Source organism: Neovison vison, chromosome 12, assembly GCF_020171115.1.
Source record: "Neovison vison isolate M4711 chromosome 12, ASM_NN_V1, whole genome shotgun sequence".
Taxonomy (NCBI): Eukaryota; Metazoa; Chordata; class Mammalia; order Carnivora; family Mustelidae; genus Neogale; species Neogale vison.
The window spans coordinates 84,584,291-84,593,856 of NC_058102.1; positions in this window are offsets into that span (position 1 = coordinate 84,584,291).

Consider the following 9,566-nt stretch of genomic DNA (forward strand, 5'->3'; position numbering starts at 1 on the left):
ATTTTAGTTGTGAATTGAAGTAATTACTTTTCTAAAAAAAAAAAAATAGAACAGCACTTATACTTGAAAAAATGCCTGGCAGACTATAGTTATTGAAACATATTTGGCAGAATTTTTCTTGAAACCAACTTAAATGAGCACGACAGAGAAAAAAAATACTGACATTTTTTGTTGCCAGTGATAAAATCATGATGGAGATTTGTGGTGATGTTAGTGGATGTCATTTTTCACATTATGTAATTAACTGTGTTAATATTTGGAACATCTGTATAATATATAATAAATGTGTCAATATTTGGAACATCAACAAACCAGTAGTTTCAAATGATTAGTGTATAGTATTTAAAAGCGCATGCCTATCTGAATTAGCAAAGAAGAAGTCAAACTCTCACTCTTTGCAGATGATATGCCACTTTATGTGGAAAACCCAAAGACTCCACCCCAAAACTGCTAGAACTCATACAGGAATTCAATAAAGTATCAGGATATAAAATCAATGCACAGAAATCAGTTGCATTTCTATACACCAACAACAAGACAGAAGAAAGAGAAATTAAGGAATTGATCCTATTTACAGTTGCACCCAAAACCATAAGATACCCAGGAATAAATCTAACCAAAGAGGCAAAGAATCTGTACTCCGAAAACTATAGAATAAAAGAAATTGAGGAAGACACAAAGCATACCATGTTCATGGATTGGAAGACCAAATATTGTGAAAACATCTATGCTACCTAGATCAGTCTATACATTTAATGCAACCCCTATCAAAATACCATCAACTTTTTTCAAAGAAATGGAAAAATTATCCTAAAATTTGTATGGAACCAGACAAGACCCTGAATAGCCAGAGGAATGTTGAAAAAGAAAACCAAAAAACAATTCCATCCTTCAAGCTCTGTAATCATCAGGACAATAAAGTCCTGGCACAAAAACAGATACATAAGTCAATGGAACAGAGAGAGAGAGCCAGAAATGGATCCTCAACTCTATGGTCACCTAATCTTTGACAAAGCAGGAAAGAATGTCCAATGGAAAAAAGACAGCCTCTTCAACAAATGGTGTTGAGAAAATTGGACAACCACCAGCAGAAGAATAAAACTGGACCATTTCCTTAAACCACACACAAAAACAGACTCAAAATGGATGAAAGACTTCATGTGAGACAGGATTACATCAAAATCCTTGGGGAGAACCCAGGAAGCAACCTCTTCGACCTCAGCTGCAGCAACTTCTTCCTAGCAACATTGCCAAAGGCAGGGGAAGCAAGGGCAAGAATGAGCTATTGGGATTTCATCAAGATAAAAAGTTTTTGCACAGCAAAGGAAACAGTCAACAAAACAAAAAGATGACTGACAGAATGGGAGAAGATATTTGCAAATGACATATCAGATAAAGAGCCAGTGTCCAAATCTATAAAGAACTTACCAAACTCAAAACCCAAAGAACAAACAATCCAATCAAGACGGGCAGAAGACATGAACAGACATTTCTGTAAAGAAAACATCCAAATGGCCAACAGATACATGAAAAAGTGCTCAACATCACTCCAAGTCAAAAATCCAAGTCAAAACCACTGTGAGATACCACTTCACACCAGTCAGAATGGCTAAAATTAACCAGTCAGGAAATGACAGGTGTTGGCGAGGATGTGGAGAAAGGGGAATCCTCCCACACTGTTGGTGGGAATGCAACCTGGTGCAGGCACTCTGGAAAACAGTATGGAAGTTCCTAAAAAAGTTGAAAATAGAGCTACCCTATGACCCAGCAATTGCATTACTGGGTATTTACGCTAAAGATGCAAATGTAGTGATCTGAAGGGGCACGTGCACCTGAATGTTTACAGAAGCAATGTCCACAAAAGCCAAACTATGGAAAGAACCTAGCTGTCCATCGACAGATGAATGGATAAAGAAGAAGTGGTATATATATATGTATATATATGAATATTATGCAGCCATCAAAAAACCAAAATCTTGCCATTTGCAATGATGTGGATGGAACTAGAGGGTATTATGCTAAACTAAATAAGTCAATCAGAGAAAGAAAAATATCATATGATCTCACTGATATGAGGAATTTGAGAAACAAGACAGAGGATCATAGGGGAAGGGAGGGGGAAATGAAATAAGACGAAACCAGAGAGGGAGACAAACCATGAGACTTTTTTTTTTTAAGGTTTTTCTAATTTATTTGACACAGAGAGAGATCACAATTAAGCAGAGCAGCAGGCAGAGAAAGAGGGGGAAGCAGGCTCCCTGCCAAATGGAGAGCACAATATGGGGCTCTATCCTAGGACACTGAGATCATGACATGAGCTGAAGGCAGAGGCTTAACCCACTGAGCCACCCAGGCACCCCCATAAGAGACTTTTAATCTCAGAAAACAAACTGACAGCTTCTGGAGAGGAAGGGAGTAGGAGGTATGGGGTAGCTGAGTGATGGACACTGGGGAGGGTATGTGCTATGGTGAGTGCTATGAATTGTGTAAGACTGATGAATCACAGACCTGTACCCCTGAAACAATAATACAGCACATGTTAATTAAAAAAGAAAAGAAAGATCTTTACATCTGAGGGGGAAAAAAAATTATGCCTGGATGAAAGTTCCACTCAAAGTGCAATATAGACCAGTGGATTTTAACAGAGTATGAAAATTCACTGATACCGTTTCAGATCTGAAAATGCTCTTCCCTTTCCAATAATGTCTCTGTTTAAGGCATTCTCTTCTTCATATACTTCAATAAAAACAGATTCAGATTTTTTTGTTTCAGAAAAGATAATTATTTTAATAAAAATGCTACTTATGTTAACATATAGTGGATTGTTATTTTTTGATGAATTGATAAACTTTTAAAAATTCTCAATTTAAATTAATTAATTAATTTTTGAGAGAGAGCACACACGAAGGGGTGGGGGAGAAGACTACCCACTGAGCAGATAGCCTGACACAGGGCTTGATCCCAGGACCCTGAGATTATGACCTGAGCCGAAGACAGATGCTTAACCGACTGAGCCACCAGGTGCTCCTAAATTCTCAATTTTAATTTATAAAACAATAAATATCAATAAGTATAACCCACATTAAAAGATCTTTGGAATCTTCAATAATTTTAAGACTATAAAAGGAGTCCTCATATCAAATAATTTGAGAACTGCTCCTGTAGGACACTGACAAAGTGCTGTCTCTCAGCTGTCATGATAAATGAGATTTCAAAAGGTCATTCTACCATTTTATAATGGCAGCTTCAGGGTGATGGGGAATATGGTAAAACCAATGGATTTCACCATTGCTTATAAATTTTTTCTATAAAATGAACTCTCCGGTGAGAAGCAAGACTGTGTAGAATAAAAGGACAGTCAATATGGCAATCCCGCAGCAAATGGATGATGGCTTTGGAATCCCACCATCTGGAGGACTTTTACAACTTAACTATTTGCAATATCTTGTCCTTTTTCATATAGTACAAACCTGATACTTTTATTGCTAAGATCACTTTATTTTTCTTCATCTGTGTATAACCTCTACTTTGATTCACTTTTCTAGGCATTTCTTAAGAGTATAATAAAAGAAAAATGAGTCTTCATCATATTGCAGTGGCAATATAAAAAGTTATATTGATCAGAATAGACTGGAGTAGTCATTTGGTCTTCAATGAATTTGGCGAAATTTACAGGAAAAGAAAAAGGAAGATGGTGTTATGGGTGGAATTGTGACTCTCAAAGAAGATATGTTGAAGTCTTAACATCCTGTACCTCAGAATTTGATCATATTTGGAAATAAGGTCTTTACAGAGGTAATCAATTTAAAATGAGGTTATTACGGTGGCTCCTAATCCAAAATCCTTACAAAAAGGGGAAATTTGGACACAGAACCAGACCATGTAGAGGGAAGATGACGTGAAGACACATGGAGAAGGTTAGGTGAAGACAACTGGAGTATAGTCTAAGGAATGCCTGAGGTCACAAAGATAGGGGGAGACCTGGAACAGCTTTTTCTTAGAACACTCAGAAGGAACCAATTATGTGGACACCCGACGAACAATTTCCAGAACTATGAGACAATAACTTTGGTTTTTTAAGCCACAAATTGGTACTTTGTTATGGTTATGGTAGCCCTAGAAAACTAATGCAAATGCCAAAATATTTACAGGAGCAACTGCCTTAATCAACTTTTATCCCAGAAACCAAGCACTGAGTATTGAATACTCAGTACATCAGGCCCACTGAATATTGAATGAAGATCCAAAGACATCTGTCAGTCATCTTGTTTCATATTCCCTATTCTAGGTATAATACATTAGACATTGAATGCTGGCTGAATAAAATAAATACCTATAATTGGAAAAAAGCAAGTATAAAATATGAATCTCAAGTATATTTTACCATATTGTTATTTAATGCTATTTTATAATATTTATTTTCTTTAAATATGGGAAATATAACAACTACTTTTCTGGGAGCAGTTCTTTCTTCCCTTCCTTCCACCCTTCTTCCCTCGGCCCCTCCCTTCCTCCCTCCCTCCATTCCTTCCTCCATTCCCTCCCCCTCTTTCTTTCTTTTCTTTCTCTCTCTCCTTTCTTTCTTTCTTTCTTTTTTTCCTTCTTTCCTTCTTCCCTTTTTTGTTTTCAACTACCCCAAGTTTGAGTTATTACAATATCACCAAAATTACAATGAGGTATTTTTAAAATAAAAAGATTACCAAAAATTCTACCCAAGCAGTAGATATTTTGGGGATGATCAGGGTCTTAGAAATGAAAATGTGGTAAAAATAAAAGTCAGGATAAGCACAGGTATTGAGATCCAAATACCTAGTCCTACTTCTGCTTTATAGAAATAAGCTATTAAATAACCCCTCTGAGCCTCAGTTTTCTCATCTGTAAAATTGCAGCTGTCTAACATAGAACTATACTGATAATGAAAGCAAAAATAGAATTATCTTCTATTAATTTTACAAATAAGAATATTGGATCATGTAGTTTCAATAACTTGCACAAAGTCACCAACAACTGTTAACTATATGAAGTCCTTTGACTTCACTTCTCACTGGTATATTTTCACTTCACTGATATATTTTAGATTTCAGGTGATTATGTACCAAAACTGGTAACCAGGGGTGACCCAACCTGCATAGCCTGTCTAGCTGCCCAGTCCAGTTCAAGTTCTTCATCTGTTAATGCCTTCTAACACTCACATGGCTCCAAAGGGCATTGGGCTAAGGCCTCAATTTTCTAGAACTCATCTCTGTTTAGCAAAATCTTTGGATACAAGGCAATGGTTTGAGGAATTATAGATCACAATCACCCAAACTTGGTTTTTCACATTTGCCTCACCTAAAAAGGGTATTTGCATTTCTGGAAAAATATTAAAAAATTTTATAATAGATAGCTTGTAATAGATAAAAGGAGATATAGGACTCCAAGTTTGAACACATGACTTAGGGATGCAGGGTACTGGAGAAAAGTAAAAGATCTGAGGTGAAGTAAAAGAATCACAGTTTGGGCTGTAATTGATTCCATTACATTTGGTCATATCTGGCCTTTGAAGGCTAACTGTGTCATCAGACCATGCCCTTTAGTGGCACATGAGTCTCAAGACAGAAAAGGGATTTTGACCCTGGGGAAGATCTGGGGAAGGATGCAGAGTTTGGTTCATTGACTATCTTTGTGTCAAAGAGAGTTCATTGACTGTTGAACCCTTAGAAGTAGTGGGATGTTCACTAACACAATAAATGCACCAGTAGGAAATGAGGAGAGCAGCCTGTTAAGGAAGTCTAATCATAGAGAGTAGGGGGAAGGCCAAGAGCACCTTCAGAATGGTTCAAAGTCAGGATAAAATGAAAGGTGAAAAGGGTCAGTTCTGGCCACTCAAGGAGGCTTCCAACAGGATCACTTCAAGAAACAATGCCTACCCAGGGAGATTGAGAAAAACAGATCAATATGATCATCAGCAAGAAGCAAAGCAATGATGTAGAGATAAGCCTGAAAGCTGGGAAAAAGTACTTACAGGCCACAGGGTTGTGCTTTAATAATTTAAATAGAAAAAATTCTATTTTTAACTTTTTGAGGAACTTCAATACTGTTTTCCAGAGTGGCTCCAGCAGTTTGCATTCTCATCAACAGTGTAAGAGAGTTCCCCTATATCTGCATCCTTCCCAAAATCTGTTGTTTCCTGTGTTGTTAATTTTAGCCATTGTGACAGGTGTGAGGTGGTATCTCATCATAGTCATTACTGATAAGGAGAGAAGGGAGATGAGGGAAATTGGAAGGGGAGGTGAACCATGAGAGACTATGGACTCTGAAAAACAACCTGAGGGTTTTGAAGGGACGGGGGGGTGGGAGGTTGGGGGAGCCTGGTGGTGGGTATTAAGGAGGGCACGTATTGCATGGAGCACTGGGTGTGTTGCAAAAACAATGAATTCTGTTACACTGAAAAGAAATTTAAAAAAAGAAAGAAATTGGTGTGATATATCCTCATGATTTTTGTTTTAAATATGCCTGGTTTAGGCATATTACTTATATCTGTTTTGATAAGACCTCTGGCCATGACCTCTTTATGTTCTTTCTTTTAGGGTGAATTCCTCCATCTTGGTATTTTGTCTAGGTCATTGTTGTGTATGTGTGTGTGTGTGTGTGTGTGTGCGTGCACATTGGAAAAGCCTATTATATTTCCTGTTCCTAATAATGGCTATATTAAGAAGGGGTTCTATACTGTCCAGAGCCTGGTGCTTCAGGAAGTTTTGCACTCTGCTGTTTTGTTTTGGCTGCCCTTTCTCTCAGGTCAGTCTATTGCACAGTTTTTCCTTGCCTGCAGTGGGGAGTGTTTGGACCTTGTCTGGTGTGGCATGTTAATTAGGTATGCTTTGGATTGCTTCTTAAAATAAGCCTGATCCTACTTCCACTAGAGCTGAGGCTTTGCAGCACTCTATGATCAGTGCATGCAGAGGGTCTGTGCTGGAATTCTGGGGCAGGGGACGGCTGAGCTGGTTCTTAGGCCAACTTGCCCTAGTAAAGATGAACCGGCAGGGTACAGTGGGGTGGGGCTTGGTGTAAGTGGCTCCAGTCTCCACTGGGGGGTGCTGTTTCGGAAATCTGTTTCTGCTGATGGGGGAGGGGGATAATGGTATCACCCCATGCTCTCAACCTTGGAGAGGGGGGTTAGGATGCCACTGTTCAGGAAACCTTCACAGAAAAGCAAAGAATCTCCCCTCTTATGGTCCAGGCTTCTGTCAGAACCATGCTTTCACCCTATCTGTGTCAAAGCTGTCTGCCTGCCTGGCAAGCACAGTACTCTTGTGTTTTATCTCAGATGAAATGGCTGGGTTTCAAAAACTCCAAGTTTTAGGGACGCAGCTTGGCCGGACCTATGCTGATCCTCTGGGGGAAGAGTCTCGCTGCACTGTGGCTTGTGCCATTTTGTCCCAGAAAGGTAGTCATAGACTGTATAGAAGCTGAGATTTTATGGTAAATCACAGCCAAAAGCTGGCTTCCAGGTTAGCTGCCTTCAGCAGGTGTCTCTGCTGCTATGCTAATTAACAAGTCTGCTCAATGGTGCCCACTGTCTCTTTTGTCCCCTGAGAGGCAGTGCCACCTCTCCCAAATGCACTCCAAGAAAACAGTTCCAAGAAAGGGAACTGTTTCTCTCACTGTGATCCACGAGGTCCTCAGATCATGCAGTTTGGTCCCAGGCAAGAGCAGGAGCACCAGGCACCAGGCATGACCCTGACAATGGCATGGATTTCTAAAAATTCAGACTTTGAGCTCTGCTGCTTGTTAAAACTTGTGATAAACAGCTCACCTCCTTTTCCCAGCCAATGGTTTTGGGGAAGAGCTTTTCTTGTGCAATCCCCTGCATACAGCTTTTCCTTTCTTTCTCTCTCTCTCCCTCTCTCCTCTCTTTGTGATCAGGGCTTCCTCCCCTTTGCAAAACCCACAATTCTTTTCTCTCCCAGATCAACTCTCCACAGCTCCTACCTTCCACAATGTGGCCATTTTTCATCCTGTAGATGTGCAGTTTGTTTTCCCAGTCTTCAGATTGATTTCTTGGGTGCTCAGAATGATTTGATATTTATCTAGCTATGTTCAAGGGATGAGGCAAACATAGGGTCCCACTATTATTCCACTACCTTAACTCCCCTCCTGGTTTTACCATTTATATATGCATCTCTAAATAATATAGTTCTGTTTGCCTTTACTTGACCTTTATATGAACAGAATAATTTATTACATATCATTTTGTTCAATATTTGGAATTCATTCATGCTATTCCATATGACTATAGTTTGTTCACTTTCATTGATTATATTCACTTCACAGTATGTGTATATCAAATTTTATCTTACTATTTCTTTTTCACATGACCATTTGAGTTATTTCCTGATTTTGGTTATTACAAACAATGCTGCCACGAACATTCCTGAATATTTATTTTGGTGCAGTGAGTATGGGTTTTTCTAGGATAAATACCTAGTATGTAATTCTGGGCTGAAGTAACTTTACCACATAATGGGTAGCTAAAACTTTTCCCAAAATGAGAGTCCTCATTTTTCTACATTATTGCCAATGCTTTATTTTATTGAGCTTCTTAATTTTTGCCATTCTGATACGGCTTTAATGGTTCTTTTCATTGTGGTTTTAATTGGTATGGTTACTATTAAGGATGAGGTACTTAGAGATTTGGATTTCCTCTTCTGTCAAGTTCCTGTTCTATTCTTTTGTTCATTTTCCTGTCAAAATAATTTTTTTCTTTTTATATGTAGGACATTAGAATTTTGCTATTCATGTGTGTGGCAAATATTTTTCCTACTTTTGTGGCTTGTCTTTTCATTCTTATTAGATTTTTTATAAAATTCATAATTTTAATATAACTTTATATATATAAAGTACATATATATATGATTATATTTATCAGTTGTTTTGTAGTTAGTAATTTTCATATCTTGTTTTAAACATCCTTCTTTATAATCAATACATTGACCTATATAATTTTATAAAAGATTTATAGTTTACCCTTTCATATTTAGTACTTTAGTCTAATGGGAATTATCTTTTGCATATGGTGGGTGAGGATAAAATTTCATTAATTTTATACATGAAGAGCTAATCATCCATCTGTACTGACTGAAAAGTCTACCCTGAACAAATTGACACGTCTTGTCATCTCAGTATTTGGGGCCCATTTCTGAGTTTTCTTTCCTTTTCCATTGCTGAATTTGTCTGTCTCTGTGTTAGTAATAGAAAACCTTAATTAAATAGTTTTATAATAAATCTTGATATCTAGTAGAACATGATCATCTATCTTGTTGTTATTCTTAGCCTCAAGAGTAGCTTGGCATTTTTTGGACCATTTTACTTCTTGATAAATTTTAGAATCAACTTTTTAAATTTATAAGAAGGGTACCTTGTCTAGAATACTCTTCTAGATTTTTGACTGACATTATTCTGAATATATAAATCAATTTGGAGCAATTGACATCTTTAAAATACCCAGTCTGGGTATGCGTGGGTGGCTCAGTTGGTTAAGCCGCTGCCTTCAGCTCAGGTCATGGTCCTAGGGTCCTGGGATTGAG